The 12629-nt window shown below is 36.4% G+C and overlaps 1 protein-coding gene across 1 annotated transcript in view; it reads left to right on the top strand.

Moving 5' to 3' along the window:
- Positions 1–12629, top strand: part of DGKB (diacylglycerol kinase beta) — a gene marked incomplete at its 3' end in the record, with an annotated part of 571138 nt that overhangs the window by 190902 nt on the left and 367607 nt on the right. The gene's annotated exons all lie outside the window — the stretch shown is intronic.

The raw sequence follows: 12629 nt of genomic DNA, 5'->3' as shown, positions 1-12629 counted from the left end.
AACCAAAAAAAAAAAAAAAAAAAAAAGAATAAAAAATTTAATGAGTTTTCAAAATAGAAAAAATAAGGAAAAAGGGATTGTACTTCATTTGGGACAATCTCATAATCTACACAGAGCTATTTGAAAAAAATATGTGCTATATTACTCACAGTCTCATGTTCAACACAGAGCTCCTTGAAATAAATTTGTACTATATAACTTTCATGTAGCAATAATAAATTAAATTCGAATTTCTTTTCAAAGTATGACCTCTACGTTTTAGAACTCAGTGCATAGACTCCTTTCCAGAACTATGTCTAATCCTGTATTCTTTGCAGGTCTACCTTAGATAGTTTTTTCCCTGAGGTACAAATAACAATAGACAATAATCAAATTACTAAGGGCTAAGGTAGCCTTGACTCAGAAACTGGAAAAAAAAAAAAAAAAAAAGTCTTTCTATTCCTAGAACCTTACTTTGCAATAATCTGTTATCTAATGTATAACAAGATGTATTTGTGGTTCAAAAGTCATGAATTACTTTTGAATTGAGAAACTCTATGCTATTCTTTGTTTATCCCCTGTTAGAGTTCACTGTATTTTATTACCAATACCAGCAAGAATAGGATAGCTATTCTTTTTTTTTTTTTTTTTTTTTTGAGTTGGAGTCTCACTCTGTCGCCCAGACTGGAGTGCAGTGGCCGCTCCCGGCCACCGCAGCCTCGACCTGCTGGGCTCCAGCGATCCTTCCACCTCAGCCTTCCAAGTAGCTGAAATTACAGGCATGTGCTACCACGCCTGGCTGATTTTTTGATTTATTGTAGAGATGAGGTCTCACTGCTCAGGCGGGTCTCGAACCCATGGGCTCAGGCAATCCACTCACCTCAGCCTCCCAAAGGCTCGGGATTACAGGCTGAGCCACCGAGCCCAGCTAGGATAGCTATTCTTAACTCTGTATGTCAACTGAAAAATAAGGACTTCTCAATAAGAAGCAAAACTAAAAAGAAAAAAAATGTTATTTTCATTAATGAATAACAGTCAGATGTAGGAGACATAATGAAAGGAAAACATTTTGTTTTTAAGATAAAATTTTTACAGGTAATTATTAATTAATTTTAAAGGTTGTATGTGTGTATGTGCATATATGTAGCTGGATTTTGTTTGACTTGTAATTTCTAATAATGCATTTGGCATTTCAAGAAGTTGTTGACTTAATTTCATAAATGACTTTGTTGAAATATAAGTGCCTTTTATCACCTATTTAAAATAAGGTGATTCCTTCAGCTATTTCTGTGTATTGGACTTTTGATTTTTGAAGATATTTCTAATGCAGTATCTTTTCAGCTTTCTTATACCTCTCTGCTTCATTATAAATGTGAAATCTCTAATTTCTCAGCTCTGCCAGTTCAGTGACCAACTTCTGATCTTACTTTTATCACTTGAACTACCGTCTACTTTTTTAGTTATTTGGAATCCTTCTTTGTCTGCAGTTGTCTCACAAACCTCCAACTGTGAATCCATATTATGATCTCATATTTCATTCTTTACAACTTGAACACTAAGCATAACCAAAGGGAAATTTAATAAACATACAGATTTACTGCTATTGAAAATTCCTAATACCCAGTATTTACATGGTCTTAATAATTCTTCGGTTTTTAAAAAAATATTTTGTAAACATTATTTGTTATTGACACTGTCTACTACATCAATTAGTCAAACTTTTTAAACCACTTTATATTTATTCAAATATTTTTCATCAGGCTGGGTGTGGTGGTTTATACCTGTAATCCCTACTTGGGAGGCTGAGGTGAGAGGATTGCTTGAGCCCAGAAGTTCGAGACTAGCCTGGGCAACATAGCAAGAACTCATCACTATAAAAAAATTAAAAAATTAGCCAGGCATGGTGGCACCTGCCTGTAGTCCCAGCTAATTAGAAGCCTGAGGTAGAAGGATCACCTGAGCCCAGGAGGTCAAAGCTACAGTACGTTGTAATGGTGCCATTGCCTTCCAGCCTGGGTGACAGAGTGAGACCTTGACTCAAAAAAGAAAAAAAAAATTCTCATCAGTCTCCATACATGACATCTTTTTCACATCATATGAAAAATAGACACTGTCAGACATAAAATGTTTCAATTACTCTCCATACAACCCAGAACTGTTTCTTCAGCTCACAAAGAACATTCATTTGCTATATTTCAGATGGATCTCTTTTAGTCCAGATGTCCCATAAGATATCAAACTATGTCTGAAACGTAACTACGTCTACCAAAAGCTTCTATTCCTACCTTCTCTCTCAGTAAATGGCACCCAAGAGCCTATCCATTCCCTACTCCTAAGATATTGGACACCTCCTACTCTCTCTCCACTGCCTCTCTTCTCATATTTGGTTAATCACAAAATGCTCTCTAGTACTCATCATAACTGCTTTCCAAACGTTCTGCCAGTGCCATAGCTGGATCCATCAGTGTGTCATAGACTATCCATTTCCAAGAAATGAAGGCTACCTATACATTTCTATTCAAATCTATTTTTTAAAGTTCCAGCCAAGGGCGGTATGTGAACTGTTAGACAGTCAGTATTCATTCCTTCAAAATTAATCACTTATAATGTCACTTACTGTCAAGTTGCTGGGGATACATCAGTGAGCAAGATAAAACTCCTCTCCCATAGTCATTTACATTCTAATGTTGAGAGACAGACAAACAAATAACTATGTGTAGCATGTCAGATGATAGGAAGTACTGTTGGCAAAAATGAATAACAAAAGAAAAGGAAAAGTGCATTTCAAGGCTGAGAATGTCTGGGCATATGGGCTTCTCATGACTCACTTAATCTGAAATAAGGGTCTAAGGTCATTCCTGTTAGTCCCAGAGCAGACTTGTCAGTATTGGGCATGGCCTGGAGTGAGGCTGGGGGAGAGGACTTAGGAAGGGTGGGAGTCCGAGGTTCTGAAGCGATTGGAGGGAGATAGACTAGAGGAGCACTAGCAGGTCTAGATCCTTGCCTTGACTCTAGAAAGGCTGTAGCAGATGAGGTGACTGGAGGACAGTATAAGAGGCAACAGATATAACCAAAGCCGCCTGATGAAGAGTTGTGTCTGTGATGCTGAGTCATGAACTTTATCCAGAAGAAATTGGAAAGCCACTATAAGACTTTAAGCCAGAAAATCTCATTGCCAGTGATATGGAAGCTACTGTGAAGGGGGATAAGGCTGAAGATATAAAAGGGTCCAGAAGATATTCAAGACAGAGAGGAATAACAGCCATCTATGAAAAGATGGAGGTATCTTACCTCTGGTTTCCAACTGTTCCATTGCTCATTGAATGGGGCAGTGATTACTTAACTTGTGCTGTTCAGCTATACATTTCAATGAGCTACAGTATCAATAGCATGATTTAACTCATTTCATATTTTCTGTGCCTCCAATGAGCCATACCACAAGTACTTATTTTAGGTAGAAAAGAAGAAAGAATTCTTTTGTGGTCCATAAGGAAGTAAATCAATTAAGAACAGAAAAATGTACAATGAAAATAATGTACTTGAACCTTTGGAAAAATGCTCTTTTTGCCAAATGACCTTTCTGAATGTTTTTGCCAGAAGATATACTTCATTAATTGTGCTGAAAAGAAACAATTACTCTTATCAGTACTGTGTGTGTGCGTGTGTATGTGTGTATGTGTGTGTGTGTGTGTTTGCTGTACAGTAGTTTAATAGGCATTTTGTGTCTAACAAACTACTTCAGTTTCCATAGTGTAACAAAGGGCAGACAGGGTCCCCAAAGCACAAAATGAACAGATTAAATGGCTATGTGACTAGACAGGGAGATTCCTGGCCCATGGTAGGCATTTAAAATATATTGATTGATATGTATGTATTTATTACTGTTGATGTAATAAACTTACCTACTGACATAGAAATGCTCTAGAAATAAAGATAAAATAATTTATATCCACTGGCTATTTAACATTTATTTATGTAAACCTTTACATTTTGTATGCCTCTATAGTACCAAATTTACACTTCTAAGCATTAGTAGTAGTAGTAGCAGTAATGAACAAATTATTTTACTTTAAAAATATTTTATAGCCGGGCTCGGTGGCTCAGCCTGTAATCCCGCACCTTTGGGAGGTTTAAGTGAGTGGATTGCCTGAGCCCGCGGGTTCGAGACCTACCTGGGAGCGAGCCCTCATCTCTACAGTAAATCAAAAAATCAGCCGGGTGTGGTAGCGCACGCCTGTAGTTCCAACTACTTGGAAGGCTGAGGTGGAAGGATCACCGGACCCCAGCAGGTCGAGGCTGCGGTGGTCGGGAGCGGCCACTGCACTCCAGTCTGGGCGACAGAGTGAGACTCCAACTCAAAAAATAATAAATAAATAAATAAATAATATTTTATTCTGGCAACCTCTTTCTTGAAACTAGAGAAAACTCACAACTTTTGGACTCTGTTGGTGATAAAATTTCTGTCAGTAAAGGAAATATTCTCTGTAAGTCTCCTCTTTCATTACTAAATGGTTTTGAATATATTGGACTCTATTATACAGGTTTCTCATTCTTCTACCTGAATATCTTAAGTAAAATTTGTTCTTCAAATGTTCCACTTTTGCTTTATTATTAGATTTATTCACTCAGGATAAAGGAGTTTTTGTCTTTTCGGTTTCATCTTAATAATTGCACACTGAGTGATAGTGTTATCTTAGAGATTGTTGCACTGTCGTGTTCAAGAATATTTATTTATAGTTTGTGATATTCTAGCAAGGGCACAAAAGAGACTTAGTACCCTGCAGAGGCCCAAATCAATCATAGCATTACTTTATTTGTAAGATGCTGTAAAAATACCTAGTAGCAGCTAGAAAATATACAATGATGTTGAACAATTGCTTTTGATTTCCGAATGAAAGCTCAATGGAAATGGGATTTTTCTGCTTTGTTCAATGCTTTATTTTCAGTACCTGGGATCTGGTTTACATGACTATATTGAATGTCCTGAATATTTATTGGGGTTTATAATTATAAAGGGCATGAAAGTTGTATATTGATTAAAAGACCCAGATAAGCAACAAGACATATCATTCACAATTCGTTTTCCTATTAGCAATTTCTGATAAAGACTTGGTAAATGTGTGTATGTGTATGTTCACACATGCAAACACATATGTAGACACATACAAATGTGCTTTATAATAGATGACCCAAGACATCGGCCAAATGATAGATAAAAATTTAGAGCTTGCAGTCATCTCAGCTATGATTTCTAATTTCCTTCCGAAGGTTTATGAATTAATCAATGTATCCACTCTTAAGAGTTTTGAAAAGCAGACTCTTAAAATAAAGGTCATTTATTGAAAGGCAGGAGACAGATTCCTCTGATTTATTTTTCGCTCTCTAACCTCATGGAATCATGGCTAAAGTATAAAACTCCAATTTACACTGCATGTTGAATTGTACCTGTGCAACTTGTCTTTGTCTCTGTTTTCCTCTATGTAAAATGAGGATAATAAGTGCATCTACTTGTAGGTTTTGTGGAACTCAAAAACCATAATGCTAGCAAATAACGTAAAATAGTATTAGATGCATCATAAGTGCTCAGTAAATGCCAGTCATTAACCATTATTCGTTAAACAAATTGTTTACCAGAGTTTTTGTTTGCATACAAGGGGAAACCCACCAAAAAAGCAGAATTATTTTTCAGAAGGTGGGTCCCTTTTAGTACAGGCTTTCCTCACTAGTTAAGTGTTCTAGAAACCCATCAGCATCAGTGTATCAGTTAGCATTGTTGTGAGAGGCTGCGTGTGGCTTCAGTGAATTTTTTTTGGAGATTCTTTCAACATGTTTGCTCATTTCATGATGGGTGATTTATGAGCTCACTTGCCCACACTGCGCTGAGCATTCAGCAGTTTTTGACCAAAAATGCTGTGACACGGTGCCTCCACCCTCCCTATTCAAAAAAGTCCCAAGTGACTTTTTTTGTCTCCCTGGATACAAAAAGTCCTTAAAGGGAAACATTTTGCTGATGTTGAAGAAGTGAAACATTAAAAGGAGGAAGCCCTAAAAGGTATCACAACTCACAAGTTCAAAAACTATTTTGAATGGTGGAAAAACATCTTGATAGGTGTATTGCATCAAGTGGAGAGTATTTGAAGGAGACCAAAATTTAAACATTTAAGAATAAATGCACAATTTTTAATAAATTAACTCCAAGGTTTGTGTGTGTGTGTGTGTGTGGTGGGGGAGTTCCCTCCTGTACATATAGCATAAAGATCACATTCCTTTTGTTCTAAGATATTACACATTCTGAAAGAATAGAGTTAAATTTAAGGAGATTATTGGAATTTCTTTTCAATAATGGACAATATGGACAATTTGAAATTGTGGGCTCCTTTAATATGTGGTGGTTTAATTCTTCCCCCCCTCCATATTGGTTATATCCAAGTCACTGAGAGTTATTTAATCAACTTTCAATTATTTACTTGCAGACAGTGAGTAGTTTGGACAATCTGTTATGGTAGTCACTAGCCATCTGTAGCTGTTTAAATTTAAATTAAGTAAATGTTAATTACAATGAAATTTCAGTTTCTCAGTCTCACCAGTCATGTTTCATGTGACCAACAGCCACATGTGGTGAATGCTACTGTATTGAATGTGCGTAGACAGAACTTTTCTATCATTGCAGAAAGTTTTATTGGACAGCACCGGTGTAGACATCTTGTTTTTACTACTTTTGGGAAGACCCCAAAGTTTGGAATTAGATGACCTGTCTTCAGCTGTTTACTCCTCTGACTGACTGCTATGTGACCATGAGCACTTACTGACTTTCCACTTTCTCATCTTACTTACTTACTGACTTTCCACTTTCTCATCTCTCAGATTGAACTGTAGGGTAAGGTGAGACCGCTGTGCAAAAGTGTTGTTTGCACACAACCAGAGGTATCATTATTATTGTTCCTTCACAGAAGTTGTTTTGCTTTCAGAACATCAGCCCTAAAGACCCGCACTTAAAAGTACTGCTCCTTTTAATTGCTTACTTGGGGTTTTTGCAATGTCTAAATAGATGAAAACCAGAGTATGTTCTCAGAGGGATTTTTCTGACACCAGTCTCCTATCAGGGACTATATCTCACTGCCCTCAATTATGAGGAATGACTATTCTACATTTCTTAATGACTTATAATGCTGTCTACCTCATGTTGCTGCCAGTTTGTATAAACATAAAGAATGAAGAATCATCATAATATAATTATAATACTATTTTAAGATAAGTATAGTCAGAAAGTTAAATGTGAAAAATCATGAAACGTATGATACTACTAATATCAATTGTTTTTACTCTTGATTATCTATGATACTCATCATGGATATTGACAATATCACTATGCCATGTTATATCAATCTGATATACTTTTGTAAATTGCACCAGTATACACAAAGGAAAAAGTGAAATTGCCAGAGTGTTTTACTGCCTTATAAGTTGTAATTCAAGTTATTAGTTTTGACAGTTTCATTAACAAAAATAGAGATAATGCCACTGTTTTCATTATCTGAAATGCAAGTGTTTGAGCATACAAGAAACTGGATCAGAAGCACTAATTTAACATGTGCCTAAAACTTATTTGGTAATAATTGTAATTTAACACATGTCTAAAACTTATTTGTTAAGAATTGAATATTTTAAGCATTGAAATTAAAATGATCTATCAGAACAACACTTTTTTAGTTCACTAGTTCAAAAAGAGAAGTGTCTAGATTGGACTATAATGAAAATCATGTGCCTGAAAAATATGATAATAATAGGTAATATTCATTTTGACTAATGCCAATTACTTTTTGTAATTAAAGCTTTGAAGAGAAGAATATTCATAAATATGCATGAGTATATATACTTAAATTATCTTGACAAAAAAACATGCTACATACCAGATAGTTATTCCTAATAAGACTAATACACTTCAGTTAGGATGCTTATTTTTGCTATATTTTGTATTTGTTGGATATTATAATATATATGTATATATACATAGATATATGCATGTATGTGTATACACTTGCTTACTTGCCTCACTTTTGTCAAGAGATACTCAAGGTAGTATGACCTTGAGCAAGTCAAAGAACCTACAGACGAAGTGACAATCAGTCACATGATCTTCAGAGCTTAATATTGACAACTTGAGGGGAAAAAAAACAAACAAAAACCTTTTGTTTTGCCTAGCTCATGTTTCATTTCAGTTCTAAAGAAACAATTTCACTGATGATTGGGTGGGCAAAATTGATCTTTGTTAATGAAAAAAATAACATTTTGAGACTCGTCACTAGAAGTAATTGTTGATGAAGAGTAATGTAAGATTCTACTTATTATTCCATCTTGTTGTCTTGCCATCTCACCTGTAGTCCAGAAATCCGACTTGCAACTTCTTGTTTGCCATGTGTATTATCTCCCGAGCTTCTGAATAACTATTAGTGAAAACTACTTCAAAGGAAAAGTACTTTTCTTCAGGGCAGAAATAAGTAGTACCTTCAGTCAGATTTAGGGAAAGGGGGGAAAAAAACATAGTTTAGAGTAGGGTGTAAAAATAACCGATGTGAAGACAGATTGAGGCCCAAGGCCTGCTTTCAGAAAACTGAATGAAAATATGAGAAACATTTTCACTGCATAAGATAAAGCAGGTTGATCTTGTGGATGGGTGGGAGCAGAAATAAACCTGTGAGCTTTTGCATCAATTGAACACCTCAAAATTTAGTAATGTTGATGAAGGGTTAAGTAAACTGTGGTGCATCCAGACAATAGAGTATTGTTCATCCCTAAAAAGAAATGAACTATCAAGCCATGAGAAGACATGGAAAAACCTTAAATGTATATTAATAAAGGAAAGAAGCCATTCTGAAAAATTGGCATACTGAATGACTTCAACTTGACACTCAGGGAAAGGCAAAACTAGGAAGACAGGTCAGAGGTTGTCAGAGGTTGTCAGGGGGGTGCAGGAATAAAAAGGCAGAGCAGAAGATTTGTAGGGTAGTGAAATTGCTCCCTAATGTGCTATGATGGCGGATACATGTGATTGCACATTTGCTTAAACTAACAGAATGTGCAACGCAAAGGGTAAACCTAATGTAGGTTATAGAGATTGGGTGCTAATGACATGTTAGTGGAGTCTCCCCACTTCTAACTGATGTATTGTTCTCGTGGGGAATGTTGATGGTGAGGAAGGGTGTGTGTGGGGTCAATAACTTTAGAAATAGATGTAGATTCAGTGTGAAACAAAGAGATATATTTGAAGTAAGACTTTGGTAAAGAAAATGAAGGAAGAATGAATAGCAATGTTTTATCAAATTCCTGTATCTTATTTTTAATTTTATTGTGAACCTAAAACTTCTCTGAAGAGATAAAGTCTTTAATTATCTAAGTCCATTTAATTTTTGTCAAGTAATTGTGAAAAAAAAGTTTATGCCATTTATCGTCTTTGATGCACCCTATAAATCATTGCAAAAAGTATATCTTTTACCTCTCAAATTTTCCTACAATTGAACTGGAGGAAGAGTTGATTCTTCGACCTCCCAATGTGCTGGGATTACAGACATGACCTACCAGCCCAGCCCTACAGAAAAGTTAAAAAAAAAATTATAGTGAGACCGGGCGCAGTGGCTCAAGCCTGTAATCCCAGCACTTTGGGAGGCTGAGGTGAGAGAATTGCTTGAGCCCAGGGATTCGATACCAGCCTGGGCAACTTGGTGAGCCCTTGCCTCTACAATATACCAAAAAATTAGCTGGGCATGGTAGCGCACACCTGTTGTTCCAGATACTTGGAAGACTGAAGCAGAAGGATCGCCTGAGCCCAGCAGGTTGACCTACGCTGGGGTGGCCATGAATGTGCCACTGCACTCCAACTTCTGTGACGGAGTGAGACTCTGACTCAGAAAAAAAAAAAAAAAAAAGATGAACAAACAGTTCAACAACAACAACAAAAAGGGTTGATTCATTCTTCAGTGTATATATTGTATATATACCCATATTTATTTTTTATAAGTTTAAGTTCTTTCAAAGATAAAACTATGACACAAATACATGATACAACTTTCAGTTAACAATATCTCATGAATAGAAAATGGAAAATATGTACTCATTTTTTCAAACAAAAAGAATTTTAGTGCAGTAACATGTTTCTTCAAAAATATAAGGCTAAATATAAACGATGTATCTGCTCATGCTCAATTTCATACATTACATATAGTAAAGGAGAGGAGAAAATTATATGGTCCTCATATTCTCTAATAGTTTGTATTCGGTATTATGAAAGTTAATAATTAAATACTGTGCACCTTAGTTTTTTAAGTATAAACAAGATACTGTACCATGTTCTAAATACATGAAAGTGTATAGTATGTTTGGTTTTCTTAAAAATAACTGTTGGAGCATGTTCTTTTCTTCTTTGTTTTGTTCTGAGTTTTTGTATAAAAGAGTTAAATCAGGCTGATTAAATTATGTCAGTACCACAGGGGGGAACTAGGAAGAGAGAATTAGCTCATCAGGCAGTAGTTAGGTCATAGCTTATCCCACCATAACTCAGGTACTGTGTTATCCAAGTCTGACAGCCACGGTCAAGTCAAGGGTCAGCGCCAAAATGTCTTTTATCATAAGTTGGAAATGCTTATCCCTGCAGCTGGCTAAGCTTTAGTTGGCTAACTGCAATCATTCAGGGAGTTTTTTAAAGCTCAGTATTGTCTTCAACTCTCTGCCTTTTTGGTTTATAAAAATAACTGTTGGTTTGTATTAGATATACATTGATACTTCGTTAAGAAGGAAAATTCACTTACAATAAATGCCTCTGTCGATAACTTCATAAACAGAAGTAGAATTTATGTGAAACATAAAGATATATTTGAAGACTTTGGCTAAAAAAAAATAATAATACAGAATGCCTTAAAGAATTGTTACCCAAACTGTGGCTTTTTTCTCATTGGTGGTCAAAATTTAATTTACAAGGTCTTTGACACAATTTTGAAGATGAAATACAGAACAGACTAGGAAAGGATAGGACAGGATAGGATAGGACAGGATAGTTCAGAATAGGATTGACATAGGTTAACACTCAAAAAGAAAATATTTGGACAGTTATAAAACCCCTAATGGTTTGTGTGTGTGTGTGTGTGTGTGTGTGTGTGTGTGCACGTGCATGTTAGGATAAGATGTAAATTATTCTTCTTTGTAAAAATTATTGACTTTGAACAAAAATTTTCTGTAAGCTACCATTTTAGAATAAAGAGGTTGGGCTTGTCTTGTTGGCTGGGAAATTAGTCTCTGTGAGACTTTCTCATCTGTAAAATGAGGATAAGGCAATCTACGTCATATGATTCATGTGAGAATTAAGTGAGATGATATGTGTTGAAACCTCTAAAGTGTTTCCTGAACATATTACACACTCAGTTTTAGTGTCCTTTGTCCATGGTAGCATTGCCAATAATAAAACAAACTTGTGACATTTCCCTGTGTATTCAGCTATGTGCCTGGGAATCTTGAGTCGGCTGAATGAAATGATAGGTATACAATCAAAACCATAAATCAAAGGAAAGCCAGTCTACTAGGGCAAAAAGTACACAGTCAGGTAGATCTGTGCTAAGAAGAACTGGTTTGTGAAACTGTATTTGGTTCAAATTTCCCTCCACTCCAGTAACTCCTGGTTGATGAGGAATCTAGTAGTTCTTCTGTCTATAACTATTTCACCCAAATTCCTCTTCTATTGCCGAATGAACCTCAGAGGTTACTGGGAGTTTACCTTGAGGCCTTGTCAGGAACATGTGATCTAGCTTCAGAGGCTTTTGGGTAAGAAAGAACTGATACTTCATTGTGAACAAGTTTCAGTTCAATCATCATCAGACAGACAGTAAGCGATCATCAACAATTGTGAACAGGCATTCAAGTCCTGCACCCTTGTCTTAGAATGGTCGCAATTAGTGAGTTTCAGAAATAAAGAGAGGACAGTGTTAAAACCACACTAGCATGTGTTCTTAACTCCCTAATTAAATGTCCATCACATTTATCCAGAATTTTATGTTCTCTTGACTCTTACTCATGGGTAAATTCTTTGATGGCAAAAAAGAATGTCTTATTCATGTACTGGCAAGTACTTGACATAATGTTTGCATGACGAGTAACTGCTCACCATCAATATGGAAGTCATATTGTGAAGCATTCATGTCCCTTCTTCAGTTTTTCTTAAAAGATTAACTTTTGATATTTCCCCAGGTGATAGCTGTCACTTCCAAAAGCTGAGAGAAAGATGGAATAGAAAATGCCTCCCCATGCACTCTCATGTGTATACCCACTCGCCTTGGCAATAGGATTCCCACCACCCCCCAGCGACAGGCAGAGCAATGCCCCTGCCCCTGACCCCAAAGAACTCTTCATTATTTACAACAGTCATACTATGTGTCTGGTTGCTGTCCTGAAGTTCCAGAGAATTTGATTTTTTTTTAAGTTGGAGTCTCACTCTGTCGCCCAGACTGGAGTGCAGTGGCCGCTCCTGGCCACCGCAGCCTCGCCTGCTGGGCTCCAGCGATCCTTCCGCCTCAGCCTTCCGAGTAGCTGGAATGACAGGCGCGCGCTACCACTCCCGGCTGATTTTTTTATTTATTGTAGAGATGAGGTCTCGCTGCCCAGGCGGG

This window comes from Carlito syrichta, unplaced genomic scaffold, assembly GCF_000164805.1.
Source record: "Carlito syrichta isolate Samal-C Ts95f unplaced genomic scaffold, Tarsius_syrichta-2.0.1 Scaffold304199, whole genome shotgun sequence".
Lineage (NCBI taxonomy): Eukaryota > Metazoa > Chordata > Mammalia > Primates > Tarsiidae > Carlito > Carlito syrichta.
Note: the sequence above shows the minus strand (reverse complement) of the source record. Positions and strands in the feature narration are given on the sequence as shown.